The sequence below is a fragment of the Oncorhynchus tshawytscha genome, linkage group LG01, assembly GCF_018296145.1.
Source record: "Oncorhynchus tshawytscha isolate Ot180627B linkage group LG01, Otsh_v2.0, whole genome shotgun sequence".
NCBI classification, from domain to species: Eukaryota; Metazoa; Chordata; class Actinopteri; order Salmoniformes; family Salmonidae; genus Oncorhynchus; species Oncorhynchus tshawytscha.
In genome coordinates this window covers 57,469,269-57,484,343 of record NC_056429.1, presented here as the reverse complement: position 1 = coordinate 57,484,343, position 15,075 = coordinate 57,469,269, and the positions used below count along the sequence as shown (strand labels likewise).

The following is a 15,075-nucleotide window of genomic DNA, read 5'->3' as shown; positions in this document are numbered from 1 at the left end:
CACGCAAATAGATACCTGCAGCAGTCTCCTTTACTAATTCCTCACTAGCCCTCTTTGCAAATCTTCTCTCTTATTTCCTCCCCAACAGCATTTCATACTTAAATTATTATGCCGATACAGAGGAGATGATAACACATGAAAGTATTTTAAGTTTATAGCAATTGTTCGTTATACTAGAACGACTATCATTGCCATTGTCCATGGAAGAAGACCAGCTTAAAATGAAAGCCATATTTTCAATTTTCCCTCCGCCAATACATTACATGAATAAACCTCAGTCAGTCGGGACCATGAGGCTAAACACATTCAGATTATCACAAAGTGCCTTCTCCTGCCTGAAGAGTAAGAACATATTTAATCAGGTGTGCAGCAGATTTCCACAGAGAAATGGGCTGGCCTTTCAAGTTTGTCAATATTATCTCTCCCAATGTCTTACTGCGGGGGACTACTCAGCTTAATCATTTTTAGAAGTCCCATTTGAAACGATATCACTGTTTGTTCGTCTTTTATCCAAGTGCCTCATTATGAACAAGACGGCGAAGGTAAATGTTACGCTAAGTTGTGCAAGTGTTCTTCTCTGCTCAAGGAGGGGAAGATGCTCAACACTTCAAGACACTGGTACCTCCTGAGTTCTTCTCACAACACTCAATTCAGTAAAAAATGGAATATACTCTGTGTTGGATTTCCTTGAATTTAAGAAGAGCATTCATCCGTTCACATTAGTTATGTTTCTCTGATGGGTTTTGGTTGTGACAATACTTAATATGTACTATTACTATCAAATATATTTCCTCTACAGGGCAATTTTCTCCTTGTACTCAGACATAAAAATGTTTTATACTTTAATTCTTAGTCCTCTTTATTCCGGGTTGGACATAATTTCGCAACAATCTTCAACTGGAGTCTTAGGCCGCAGTTGGTGCCCTGTCCCATGAGACTCCTCTCTTCCAGCTCAGCCACCACTGTCCATTGTCACGTTCTTTGGCCTGCCTCGCTTGTGCTTTCCCATAGGTGTTCATCTGAGAGCAACTTTCTTTAGGCATCCTCAGCACGTGTTCGCTCCGTCCGATCCTGCTCATCTTGATATACTATGCTGGTGGAATAAACCTTGTCCAGAGGTATAGGCCTATGGAGTTTGGCAAACTATCCTTCATGTTGGCAACAAACATTTCATGATGCCATTTTGCTTTGGCGCCAACATGATGCATATGAAAATGTTTAATCTCATATACTTTGCTGAGTAAAGGAGGTTGTTTCACATTACTAGGTTGGTTAGTCTAGTCCACTGCCTATTCCACTACAGTGACATCTGAGGTTTCTTGGCAGAATTAGAGGACATGACCTTCATCATTTTTTTTTGCCAAGTCTTTACATTTCACTTTTCTCTTGTCTACTAAGTTATCCTAATGTAAATTCAAGTCTTGGCATCCTGAATCTTAATGGAGCAATTTTTTTTATTTTTCTATTTTAATTTAAACCCTTGTTTTACCAGGTCAATTGAGTAAGAACACGTTTACACTTTCAACAATCTGTTTTTTTACAAATATGTTGAGCGATGCATAAGACACAAAATGTTGTATGAAGTCCTCTGTTCAAGGTGCCCTAGAGGGCCTACAAAGTATTGTATCTTCACAGGTGTTTTTGTAATTGAGAGTCTCATGGATAAGGTCAGCAGGTGGCAGCCATGCAAGTCTGTTCATGCACTGTGAGTGGTGTATGTGTGGCTTTACTCATCTCTCTTCATTAATTCATAAACGCAGCAAAAAAAGAAACACCCTTTTTTCAGGACACTGTCTTTCAAAGATAATTCATAAAATCCAAATAACTTCACCAAACTTTATTGTAAAGGGTTTAAACACTGTTTCCCATGCTTGTTCCATGAGCCATAAACAATTAATGAACATGCACATGTGGAACGGTCGTTAAGACACTAACAGCTTACAGACGGTAGGCAATTAAGGTCACAGTTATGAACTTAGGACACAAAAGAGGCCTTTCTACTGACTCTGAAAAACACCAAAAGAAAGATGCCCAGGGTCCCTGCTCATCTGCATGAACGTGTCTTAGGCATGCTGCAAGGAGGCATGAGGACTGCAGATGTGGCCAGGGAAATACATTGCAATGTCTGTACTGTGAGATGCCTAAGACAGCGCTACAGGGAGACAGGACGGACAGCTGATCGTCCTCGCAGTGGCAGACCACATGTAACAACACCTGCACAGGATCGGTACATCCGAACATCACACCTGCGGGACAGGCACAGGATGGCAACAACAACTGCCCGAGTTACACCAGGAATGCACAATCCCTCCATCAGTGCTCAGACTGTCCGCAAGAGGCTGAGAGAGGCTGGACTGAGGGCTTGTAGGCCTGTTGTAAGGCAGGTCCTCACCAGACATCACTGGCAACAACGTCGCCTACGGGCACAAACCCACAGTCGCTGGACCAGACAGGACTGACAGAAAGTGCTCTTCACTGACGAGTCGCGGTTTTGTCTCACCTGGGGTGATGGTCGGATTCGCGTTTATCATCGAAGGAATGAGCGTTAAACCAAGGCCTGTACTCTGGAGCGGGATCGATTTGGAGGTGGAGGGCCCACCATGGTCTGGGCTGGTGTGTCACAGCATCATCGGACTGAGCTTGTTGTCATTGCAAGCAATCTCAATGCTGTGCGTTACAGGGAAGACGACATCCTCTCTCATGTGGTACCCTTCCTGCAGGCTCATCCTGACATGACCCTCCAGCATGACAATGCCACCAGCCATACTGCTCATTCTGTGCATGATTTCCTGCAAGACAGGAATGTCAGTGTTCTGCCATGGCTAGTGAAGAACCCAGATCTCAATCCCATTGAGCATGTCTGGGACGTATTGGATCGGAGGGTGAGGGCTAGGGCCATTCCCCCCAGAAATGTCAGAGAACTTGCAGGTGCCTTGGTGGAAGAGTGGGGTAACATCTCACAGCAAGAACTGGCAAATCTGATGCAGTCCATGAGGAGGAGATGCACTGCAGTACTTAATGCAACTGGGGGCCACACCAGATATTGTTACTTTTGACCCTCCCCCCCTTTGTTCAGGAACACATTATTCAATTTCTGTTCGTCACATGTCTGTGGAACTTGTTCAGTTTGTCTCAGTTGTTGAATCTTATGTTAATACAAATATTTACACATGTTAAGTTTGCTGAAAATAAACGCAGTTGACAGTGAGAGGACGTTTCTTTTTTTGCTGAGTTTAGTTAGGAAAGTCACATCTTTGGTTTATAGTTTGGAAATACTTGACATAGAAAATACTTGGAATCTGGTTATTCTGGCTGTCCTGAGTTCACTTGTCTAGAAGTGATTTAGTTTTCCCTACTCTAATTGACTTTTTAAGGCATGGGATGGCAGGTTGCGTTTAAAGTTAAAAAATGAATGTCAGCCAATTGTATCTCTAGTAAACGTTTATGGTATCTCTAGTGCCATATAGGGTTCGCATGCAACAACCCCACTAGAACCCCTGACCTCTATCACCGTCTGTTGTGATTGATCATTTGGAGTGGCTCTGTTGTGCGTTTTAATGGAGGGGTGCTAGCTGATGGTCACCGGGTGAGCTAACTCTGCGGTCAAGCCTTTGTGCTGTCATGCTTGTGCAATGGGATTCCTGGCAGCCCCATCCCCAGCCACAGTAGCAGCTAGTGGAGAGATGGAACACATGGACCCTGCAGCCATGGTCTCAGCCCCCTCCAGGCGTAGCGCATCCTCCAGGGAATGCCACTGCCTCGAGATGGACAGGCACGGCTGCGCCAGGGGCCTGGGAGGAATCTGCCACGCTTTTTCATCCCCCCCCCAACCCCTCTCAGAACACCAAAGGCCTTGTTAGTACTCCACAGCTAGCATTGGGGGAACAAGTGTTATATTATGTTTATCTACTTTGATTCTGAAGAGGTAACTGATGTATTCTCTTGGTTGCCAGTTAGTTTACAGAAGTAGTTTAGCTCAAGTTGCCTTTCTGGAATATTCTAATGGACTAAACATATTTTTTTGTTATCCCATGTTGTGACTTCCATTTGAGTTTGAGCAGACTGACTTGATTATAGTTCTTTTTTTTTGGTACTAATGTGGTTTGATATGAAATTTGCAATGTGCAAACATTAGGGGGGTTAAAAGCTGTTATTGCCTCCCTAACCCCCAATCTTGTGCATATTTGCCTCTCTGACATGGTATGTCCATGTCCTGGTGAGCGATGAAAGCCTAAATAAAAGCAGATCACATAACCAGGCCAATGCCCAACTCTGTATTTGACAGACTGATCAATGTGTTTTTGTTTTGCGGCAACACAAACACAAGCTAAGTCCCCTGCCACCACACCCGCCCAACCAATATTTCTGTACGAATTCTTCCGGGTGGGCTTTAGTGGCCCAGCTGTCTGCTTAATGAAAGCCCAGTAATTCCATTCACACTGTGTATCTTAGCTCCTCTAACAACAAAAGCAACCAGTGAACAAAATGTGGATTAGTACTGAAAGGTTTCTCAGCCACTTTCTCCCCGTTGTTAAAGGTTCTGTTCTCCTAGCGTGATTGACAGGGCCATGTGCCATGGCACAATGCAGCTGGAAGTATATCATCTGCAATTTTAAGTTGGGTAAATATAGCAGGGAGTCTTGTCAAGCAGAGCTATAAATTGTTCTGGGAAAGGAAGTGTTGTCTCTCTTTCTGAAATTTTCCCCCCTACAACTTCTGGAAAGAGGGTTTCTTCTTTATTTCAAACAGAGGACACGGTTATGGAGCCTGGACCAGTGGTTAAGCATATGCCATGCAAATCCCCTCTGCCACCCCACCTTACCACGTCACACTCTTCTCTTTTCCCCAGAGGAAGTAGGCCTTGTATCTCCTTGGGAAGGGATGTTTTTGATGCTTAATCTTCCATCACTAAGCTCATTAGACTCATATAATTGAGTGCTTTCTACAGATTTGCAATCTGCATCTACGGCTTTTAGATTTTAACTGCTTGTTTGCAAACAATGAAAGGGTAGACTTTCCCCCTTTTTTGTTTAATATATATCATACAAACACTAATAAACAGCATGACTTTAATGAGATATGGCTTTTTCTTTGCAACTCTGCCTAGAAGGCCAGCATCCCAGAGTCGCCGCTTCACTGTTGACGTTGAGATTGGTGTTTTGCGGGTACTCTTTAATGACGCTGCCAGTTGACTTGTGAGGCATCTGTTTCTCAAACTAGACACTCTAATGTACTTGTCCTCTTGCTCAGTTGTGCACCGGGGCCTCCCACTCTTTCTATTCTGGTTAGATCCAGTTTGCTCTGTTCTGTGACGGGAGAAGACCACAGCGTTGCACGAGATCTTACATTTCTTGCCAATTTCTCGCATGGAATAGCCTTCATTTCTCAGAACAACAATAGACTGACGAGTTTCAGAAGAAAGGTCTTTGTTTCTGGTCATTTTGAGCCTGTAATCAAACCCACAAATGCTGATGCTCCAGTTACTCAACGAGTCTAAAGAAGACCAGTTTTATTGCTTCTTTAATGAGCACAGCAGTTTTCAGCTATGCTAACATAATTGCAAAAAGGTTTTCTAATGCTCAATTACCCTTTTAAAATTATAAACTTGTATTAGTTAACACAACGTGCCATTGGAACACAGGAGTGATGGTTGCTGATAATGGACCTCTGTACGCCTATGTAGATATTCCTTTAAAAAATCAGCTGTTTCCAGCTACAATAGTAATTTACAACATTAACAATGTCTACGCTGTATTTCTGATCAATTTGTTATTTTAATGGACGAAAAATGTGCTTTTCTTTCAAAACAAGGTATTTTCTAAGTGACCTCAAACGTTTGAATGGTAGTGTATAAAAACACAAATATTGCAGTTTGTCTACCAAAGGTCATTAGTACTACTGTAACAAAAATACAATTTTGTTGCTATTGGCTGTTTTTGGGTATGACATTTTCTAAGTTTCTTCAGCTGTCATTGTAGATCATATTTACATGTTAAATTTGAATGTTGTATATTCACTCCAAAGCCTGGTTCGAAACCTTGTCTGCCTTATTGCCTCATGGTTTTCGAGTTATGGTTTGCCAGTGCTGTCCACTAGTCATTGAACATCTGGGTCAGTAAGTAGACCAGTGATGACAGGGATAACCATGTGGATATGTGTTGGGTAATCCCCGCACTACACTGGAATTACAAACAAGTAACTAATAGCGACAAATTGGCCCTGTGACAAATTTGGTAATGCCTATTACATTGAGCTGTCCATATCTGCTCATTGAAGCCATAGGCAGTGCAAAGCATTGTTTTGATGTGTAAATTCAATCAGAGCTCTCCCCTGACATTGGCAGAGAAGTGATGTATTCTATAAATGATCTATGTTTAACATCAAACAGAGAGATCTGTCTCAATCCCCTGTTGAATAATTCTGTGGATTTATATTAACGGTGATACATTGGTCGACTATACCTCTGAGAAGTAGGAAAGAAAAGAGCAGGGTGAACACAATTCATTCAGATATGTATTTTTTTGGTCTATTTTTTCTACCTTTTGTAATGCACAAGTCAGTCTCAGACAGCTTTTTAAATCTTTAAATCTTTTTTTTCTTCTTCCTCCCCTTTCCTTTACTGCAAAGGTCAGATTTGACAGGTCTGCAGAGAAAGCAGTCAGTCTAAATCCCCTCATTTTTATTCCTACAAATACAGGTTCTGAGATTCCAACACCCACAAGATCTAAAGCCAGAGCGGCCTTTGACTGACAGCTCTTTCTCTTTTTTCCAAACACTAACGAAATTCACAAGCACACCTCTAATTGACTGGAATCACCAGAAAGGCACCAGTGGTTGATATTAGGGGGCATGGCAGTGAAAGCGTAGAGTGAATGCCGTAGCCATGATTTGATCACTTGCAGACTGACCTTTTCAATAATTACCTCCTTGTCCCCTGAGCAAAGGACAATGCAGAGACAATTTTGGCAGGAGTGGCAAAATTAGGCAAGGGAGCACGTTTGAATCATGTTATTTTTGTCTAAAACACTTCATGTTCATGATGATTTCATCCCTTTAATGGTAATTGGGAAGTGGATGCTGAAGAAATTAAATTTTTTGCGTCAGAAAATAATTTTATAAAGTGTCTTAACAAGCTAAAATCAGGGTCTGCTTGTTATTTAAATTTTTTAAATAAAAATGTTCTTCCTAGTTTCTTTAATAAAGGATTAACGTTATTTATGTGTTACTTTATCTATGAAATGCCTACCACCCCATACGTGTACATCATTGCACAGTCTCGTCCATCAATAAGTAGAAACACACACACACACACTCGTAGTTCAAGGTCAAGTGTGTGTGCCGTCTTGGCCGCACAGCTGTGTTCAGGCAGCTGTGGCCGGGCCTCTGAGGGCCGTAGTCTGTGCACGTGGGAACCGCCTGTGCCCTTTAGGCCCCCTGCGCTCCTCTGCCACCTGATATTCGCACATATATCATACCCAATTGAACCGCCAGAATGCAGTCGGCAAATGCCAAGTAAGAGCCATAATTCATATCGCTCAGTCACGTATACAAATATGTTTACTCATGAAGACATTTTACCCTGAGGAATAGCCACTGTGAGAACTTCATTACATGTCCCTGGTGTTTCCCCAGTACGCTGTGGGCTTGCCACTGAGATTATGATAAGGGAGGGTTATATTCTCAGTCCCAGTTTTAGTCATTATTATTGCTCATTTCAAAAAGCCAGTAATTACTAATGATGGTGTTGTCAGAGCCGTTAATACCCTGATCATTTTCCTGATGCTTGATATAATGCCTATTTATAACCCCAAATCCACTACTCTTCTTGAGTATTGAAGACAACCACCATGCCATAATGCAATGCGATAAGATTGTGTGCTATTGAAATTCATTCTGTGAAGTTGCCTTATATATTTGCTTATCCCCATCCCTTTAAAGCATGTGGATTCTCATTCACCACTGTGCTATAACGGGGACTTATAGGTAGGGGGGACTTTTTACTCTTTGACTGTGAATGTCACAGAGAAACATTGTGTGGGCCCAGACCTGAAGGACAGCAGGTGGTTGACCCTGTCAGGAATTTACAACTGCTGTCCCTTAAGGAACAAGACTTATTTTCCATTGCGCCAAAAACTCGAGACCTGGGTGTTTCCGTTAGAGAGATGGTGTCCTGTGTGCTACTTCTCCCAACCTTTTCATTTGTTCCTGTCCATGGGAAAGGTGGAACGCTTAGCACCCTCGTAGGATTAATGCCCCAGTCCGAATGGGGAAAGGGTTCAAACTTTTTTCTAGGAACAGTACTCAAGCTTTCATTATTGGGCGCTTGGGGAAGTTTAACGGTTAACTGTCAAGCCAAAGGAATGGCAAAATGTTGGACAACTTTCACAATATGAATCTTCAGTACAGTACAAACGTCATATGGGACATTTTATGTTTGGACACTGTATGCAAGGTAACTTTATGACCAGCAGAGCAGTGGGTTTCGGGATGTGGGCCATTGTTGGTGCAGTAGGCCTTTGGTTCGTCGTTGTAAAAGCACCTATCAAATGCGCATGATTAATCGGGGTCCTATACCAAGACAGGCTGTCACCTAGTGCTGGTTAGTAGCTGTAAATCTGTCCAGTTAACTGTGCTTTAACCGGGAACTGACAGGCAGGGCTTAGGCCCGGTGTGAAGAAGCGATGCAACTGTTGTCCTGTTTCAGAGCCTCTCAACAATGTGCTGAGTGGATGGAGAGTCCCGGCAGAGGGCCATTAATCATATTGGCCTGGGACTGTGGGGGCAGGTGGCTTGGAGGATCCGGATGTTCTGGCAGGAACAGAGGGCAAAACGGGCTCAAAACAACCCCTGTGAGCCCCAAAAGAGAGGGGGACAGGGGTACACCGTTTGGTTGAGCAAAAGAAGAGGATAGGCGTAGAGCATTGTTTGGTGCGACTATTCAGATCCTATGTAGGTCATTGAAGGGCAAAGACAAGGAAATGTACTTCGATGCTCAGCTTTTATTTTGAGAGGTGCTGTGCAGAGTATGATAAGCAAACATGGCCGGTTAATTCCTTTTTGCCGTCTGCATTAATGATGGCCTGACACACACGTGCTCCGGTTAGAAATACATTTTTAACAAGATATATGATTTTCACCCTCTCTGCTGTTTCTAACCACTACAGGCATTCTGTCTGAGAGACAAATAGGATGACATAACAGTCAATGATATTCTGGTAAAGATAACATTGAAATGTTTGGGGGGGTATAGGCTACAGACAAAGTCTAAGCAAACCTACAGGGTCCTCTATCCTCCAGGGTCCTCTATCCTCCAGTCTATAGGTGATCAGTTGAGTTCAGGTCTAGGCCCGCCTAATGTACGTTGTCAGTTGTGAACCAATGCTGAGGATTTAGTGTTTTCCAGTCTGCTGCCTGGATTGTGCTTTAATGTTCTGTTAAGCATAATCTTATGAGGTGGTAATTGGCCCGTTGTGGGGCAGATCTCGAGCAGGACCTCCCCTCTGCCTTTGTTCAGCCTGGAGGTGATAGGCTTTATGTTCAATTATGCTTTAAGGACTCCACACTGGGAACTGAGAATATGAATAAAGCAGTGGGTATTAAGCTGGGGTTTGGGACATTTTCAACACCTGCTTCCTGCGCCCGTCCCCACTGGAGGTCTGGTCTAAAAACAACCTGGGCCCGCATGTGGTGCCACTTTGATGGGGTGAACAATATTTAGCAGATTGACTATGACCCGGTATTGAAAATGGAGGTGCCAAGTATTTGCTTTCAATGTTTATGTGAACGCGTCACTATTTATAGCCTGACACGAGGCTGAAACCGTTTTAGAGGAGGCCCCGAATTGTGTTTGCATGGCGGCGGTTTATGTTCTGTGTACTGTTGGCGCCTCACGGACAGCATTTTTTTCACCTTTTAATGAGTCATTCTGTAGCAGATCACTTTCCAGCGTGATGTGATTTGCATTTCTGTTCTGTGTCTGGAATGTCCTTTTAGTTCGTCCCAGTAGATCTCGGGTGCCTTGGTAAAACAGGGGATCTGGGCTCTATTGTTGACTGTTTCTGATGTATAGATTCAAATGATATAGGGCTATATAGTACGTCTATTCAATCTTCCAGGTGAATATTTACCCCCATGCAAATGCTTTGGATTATACCAGCTAGATCTTTAGGTCATGTGGTTTAGCCTCCAGCTTTCTCCAGCAAAAATAACATTGGTAGAAGTTGAATATCTCGTCTGCTTTCTTTTCCTCCAAAATGGCCTTCGATTGAACCACGTCTCTCTAAGTTGTGTACATTGTTAACAGTAGGGAGAACAACAGAAAGATACCTTGTGGTTATCAGGTCATGCCAAAATGGTTAACCGTCTGAAAAAACAACATAAGGCTAAGCATGTTGATGCCAGGGGCTGTAGTTAAGGGCTGGCTGGTATTTTATCAGGGATTCTGTTATGTGGACAGTACATATTTCATAGTCCCTATTAGTGTTTTCCCTCTTCCTTCTGATGGAGTTGGTCTGCTATAGGGCATGCCTGTTTTGTAAAACCTTTGTCACAGTCTCAGCATGGAAAAATATTGTAGGGGCTCAACCCCGAACACCTTCGACAGACTATCATTTCATGTAGGAAGATATGTTGAGTAGAATGTGTGAAATATTGCATTCAATTGATGACTTGTGGACACCAAAGTTGCTTACAGGAAGGGTAGGGTACGTTGGAAAGTCAGAAATAAAGCAGTGGACCACTGATTCACTGTCTGTAACATTAGTGGCCAGGATAATCTCCGCAGCAGGGGAGCAAAGCTGGAGAACTCAAACTGCACACCTGACTAGCTGTGGAAGTTGCCCTGCTATTGTGGGTTGGTGGAATGGGATTTTTTATATATTTTTTTGTAAAAAAATAAGGGCCGATATTAGTATTGTGAGGAGGCACTGTCTTGCTTGTGTGGCGCTCACTTCTTAAGCCTTGGGCGTCCCAGTACGAGTACCATACTACCTTGATGGACTGTGTTAATAAACCTCCCTACAGACCCACACACACCCACCTCACACACACATTCGCGTGCACACACACATGCAGTCTCACCACACACAGCTGCTTGTTATTTCATGCCCCATAAGGGCCCTGTGACCACGAACATTCTAAAACGCATATCCAATTAGGTAAGCATTGCTGTGTGCATCAGCTTCCAACTGTGATTCTCACACACACATTGATACATAAAATTCCTCACAAAATGTCTACATTTCTTCCCAATCCCTGAATTCTATTGTAATAATTTAAAGTACCATTTTTATTTAAAAAAATGAGTCTGGGAACACTTGGTAAGTTCCTGTATTGATGCTTTTGGAACACCTAGTACAGTTCCCAGAAGAGACAACAATTTTATGATTATTTTTGTAATTTCCCCCACCCATTTTCTCCCCAACTTCGTGATTACGAACTTGTCTCATCGCTACAACTCCCCAACGGGCTCGGGAGAGGCGTAGGTCAAGTCATGCGTCCTACGAAATATGACCCGCCAAACCGCGCTTCTTAACACCTGCCCGCTTAATCCGGAAGCCAGCCACACCAATGTGTCAGAGGAAACACTGTTCAACTAGCGACCTGAAGTCACCCTGCAGGCGCCCGTCCCGCCACTAGGAGTTACTAGAGCGCGATGTGCAAAGTAAAGCCCCTTAGACTGCTGCGCCACTCGAGAGGCCCCTGACGACTATTTTTCTGTATCTTGCTACTGAGTTTTTTTGGCTCAGAACAGGGCAGCACGTCTGGCCCTTAAATGTATATGGAGAGCTAACATTGATAATATGCATGTTAATCAAAGTGGGAGTGAGATTGACTTCATCACTACTACTTTTTGTAAGAAGTGTTGACATGCTGAATGCACCGAGGTGTCTGTTTAAACTACTAGCATACAGCTCAGACCCCCATGCATACCCCACAAGACATGTCACCAGAGGTCTCTTCACAATCCCCAAGTCAAGAGCAGACTATGGGAGGAGCACAGTAGTACATAGAGCCAAGGCTACATGGGACTCTATTCCACATCAGGTAACTATTGCAAGCAGTAGAATCAGATAAATACACCTTATCGAACAGCGGGAACTGTGAGAGACCACACACACAGGCTCAGATACACATAAGACAAGAACCTTACATACATGTAGACATGGATTTTGTATTGTAGATACAGTACCTTCGTAAGGATTCAGACCCCTTAACTATTTCCACATTTTGTTACGTTAAGCCTTATTCTAAAATGGATTTTAAAAAATGTCCTCAATCCACACACAATACCCCATAATGACAAAGCAAAAACAGGTTTTTAGAAATGTTTGCTAATTTATTTAAATAAAAAAACTGAAGGGGCCTCCCTGAGTGGCGGAGCGGTCTAAGGCACTGCAGCGCAGTGTTTTAGGTGTCACTACAGACCTGGGTTCGATCCAAGGCTGTGTCGCAACCGGCCATGACCGAGAGTCCCATAGGGGGGCGCACAATTGGCCCAGCATTGTTCATGTTAGGGGAGGATTTGGCTTGGAGAGCAACAAATGCTCATTGCATTCTAATGACTCCTTGTCGTGGGCCGGGCGCCTGCATGTGTTTCCTCCAACACGTTGGTGTAGCTGGCTTCCTGGTTAAGCGGGCGGTTGTTAAGAAGAGCGGTTAGGCAGGTCATGTTTCGGAAGACGCATGACTCGAACTTCACCTCTCCCGAGCCCCCGATTGCTCAGTTTGGCCGTGCGGCAAGCTCTAGGAAGAATCTTGGTGGTTCCAAACTGCTTCCATTTAATACAAATGGAGGCCTCTATGTTCTTGGGGACCTTCAATGCTGCAGAAATGTTTTGGTACCCTTCCCCAAATCTGTGCCTCAACATAATCTTGTCTCAGAGCTCTACAGACAATTACTTGGACCTCATGGCTTGGTTTTTGCTCTGACATGCACTGTCAACTGTGGGACCTTATATAGACAGATGTGTACCTTTCCAAATCATGTCCAGTCAATTGAATTTACCACAGGTGGACTCCAATCAAGATGTAGAAACATCTCAAGGATGATCAATGGAAACAGGATGCACCTGAGCTCAATTTCGAGTACTGTAAGTACTGACTACTTACAGTACAAGTGAAAAGTTTGGATACACCTACTCATTTATTTATTTAATTTCTCTCAAACAGCTTTAACTGGAATGCTTTTCCAACAGTCTTGAAGGAGTTCCCACATATGCCGAGCACTTGTTGGCTGCTTTTCCTTCACATTGCGGTTCAACTCATCCCAAACCATCTCAATTGGGTTGAGGTTGGGGGATTGTGGAGGCCAGGTCATCTGATGCAGCACTCCATCACTCTCCTTCTTGGAAAAAAATAGACACAGCCTGGAGGTGTATTTTGGTAGTCCCATGATAGTCCCACTAAGTGCAAACCAGATAGAATGGTGTATCGCTGCGGTAGCCATGCTGGTTAAGTGTGTCTTGAATTCCAAATAAATCACAATGTCACCAGCAAAGCACCATCACACCACCTCCTCCATGCTTCATGGTGGGAACCACACATGCAGAGATCATCTGTTCACCTACTCTGCGTCTCACAAAGGCACGGCGATTGGAACCAAAAATCTCAAATTTGAGAAAGGACAGATTTCCACCAGTCTAATGTCCATTGCTCGTGTTTCTTGGCCCAAGCAAGTCTTCTCCTTAGTGGTGTCCTTTTAGTGGTGGTTTCTTTGCAGCAATTCGACCATGAAGGCCTGATTCACGCAGTCTCCTCTGAACAGTGGATGTTGAGATGTCTTACTTGAACTCTGTGAAGCATTTATTTGGGCTGCAATCTGAGGTGCAGTTAACTCTAATGAACTTGTCCTCTGCAGCAGAGGTAACTCTGGGTCTTCCTTTCCTGTGGTGGTCCTCATTAGAGCCAGTTTCATCACAGCGCTTGATGGTTTTTGCTACTGCACTTGAAGAAACTTTTCCGGATTGACTGACCTTCATGTCTTAAAGTAATGGATTGTCGTTTCTCTTTGCTTATTTGCACTGTTCTTGCCATAATATGGACTTGGTCTTTTACCAAATAGAGCTATCTTCTATATACCACCCCTACGTTGTCACAACATATCTTATTGGCTTAAATGTATTAAGAAGGAAATCAATTCCACAAATTAACTTTTTACAAGGCACACCTGTTAATTGAAATTAATTCCAGGGGACTACCTCATGAAGCTGGTTGAGAGAATGCGACTATTGTGCAAAGCTGTCAAGGTAAAGGGTGGCTATGTTGATGTCTTCTCTGTTATTCTACAGTGTAGAACATAGTCAAAATGAAGAATCCCTGGAATGATTAGTGTCAACTTTTGACTGGTACTCTATACTTAGGCAATTGTGAAAGTTTGATTGCAATATAGACTGGGAAAGCGGCTGTGCGTTTGGACAATTAATAGTCACTGCCGTAAATAAAACATCTGTTTTGTCCAGGACTGGAGTCTACACAGACCATTGCACTATAGCCAATCAGCGCAACAGTAGACCTTTATACAAACAAGCCATTTGCCACACGGGCCTGGCATCTTTCACTTTGAACTGGACTGTGTGTTTACAGGCAGTAGCAACAGCGTGACTTTAGATCATTAGAACACATTTGCCAAAAGCCACAAAATACACCTGAATGGATTTCTGCTAATATGTAAATACCACGTGAGTCCTCTTACATTCGGGAGCCGTACAGTCCTATTAACCAAACAACCATGAGAAGGTTGACTCTCTCTCTGTTATGCACATAAACAACAACAAGATCAACAACTAATGCTAGCCAGAACAAGATGAGCTAAAATCTCATGAAGGAACATTAGATAAACACACTAACTTCTTCACCTAGTTTGTTCAAATTGCACTGATAAATGATGGGGAATTGTAGCCGCCTCATCCTTCTGCTGCTTGCCTGCCAATTCATGCTTGTCCCAACCTAGACAATGCATGCTTGTCCCAAAACTAGCACCCAAGCTAACTGGCTAAAGTTGGCTAGCTTGCTAGCTAACTACCTCCAGACACAAATGAGACAACACTTCACTCTGACAATTTTACTTGCTGTAGC

General features: G+C 43.3%; 1 protein-coding gene across 6 annotated transcripts in view; it reads left to right on the top strand.

The window, feature by feature from the left end:
* LOC112253973 (Golgi-specific brefeldin A-resistance guanine nucleotide exchange factor 1) overlaps positions 1-15,075 on the top strand; it is a 115,105-nt gene that overhangs the window by 18,412 nt on the left and 81,618 nt on the right. The gene's annotated exons all lie outside the window — the stretch shown is intronic.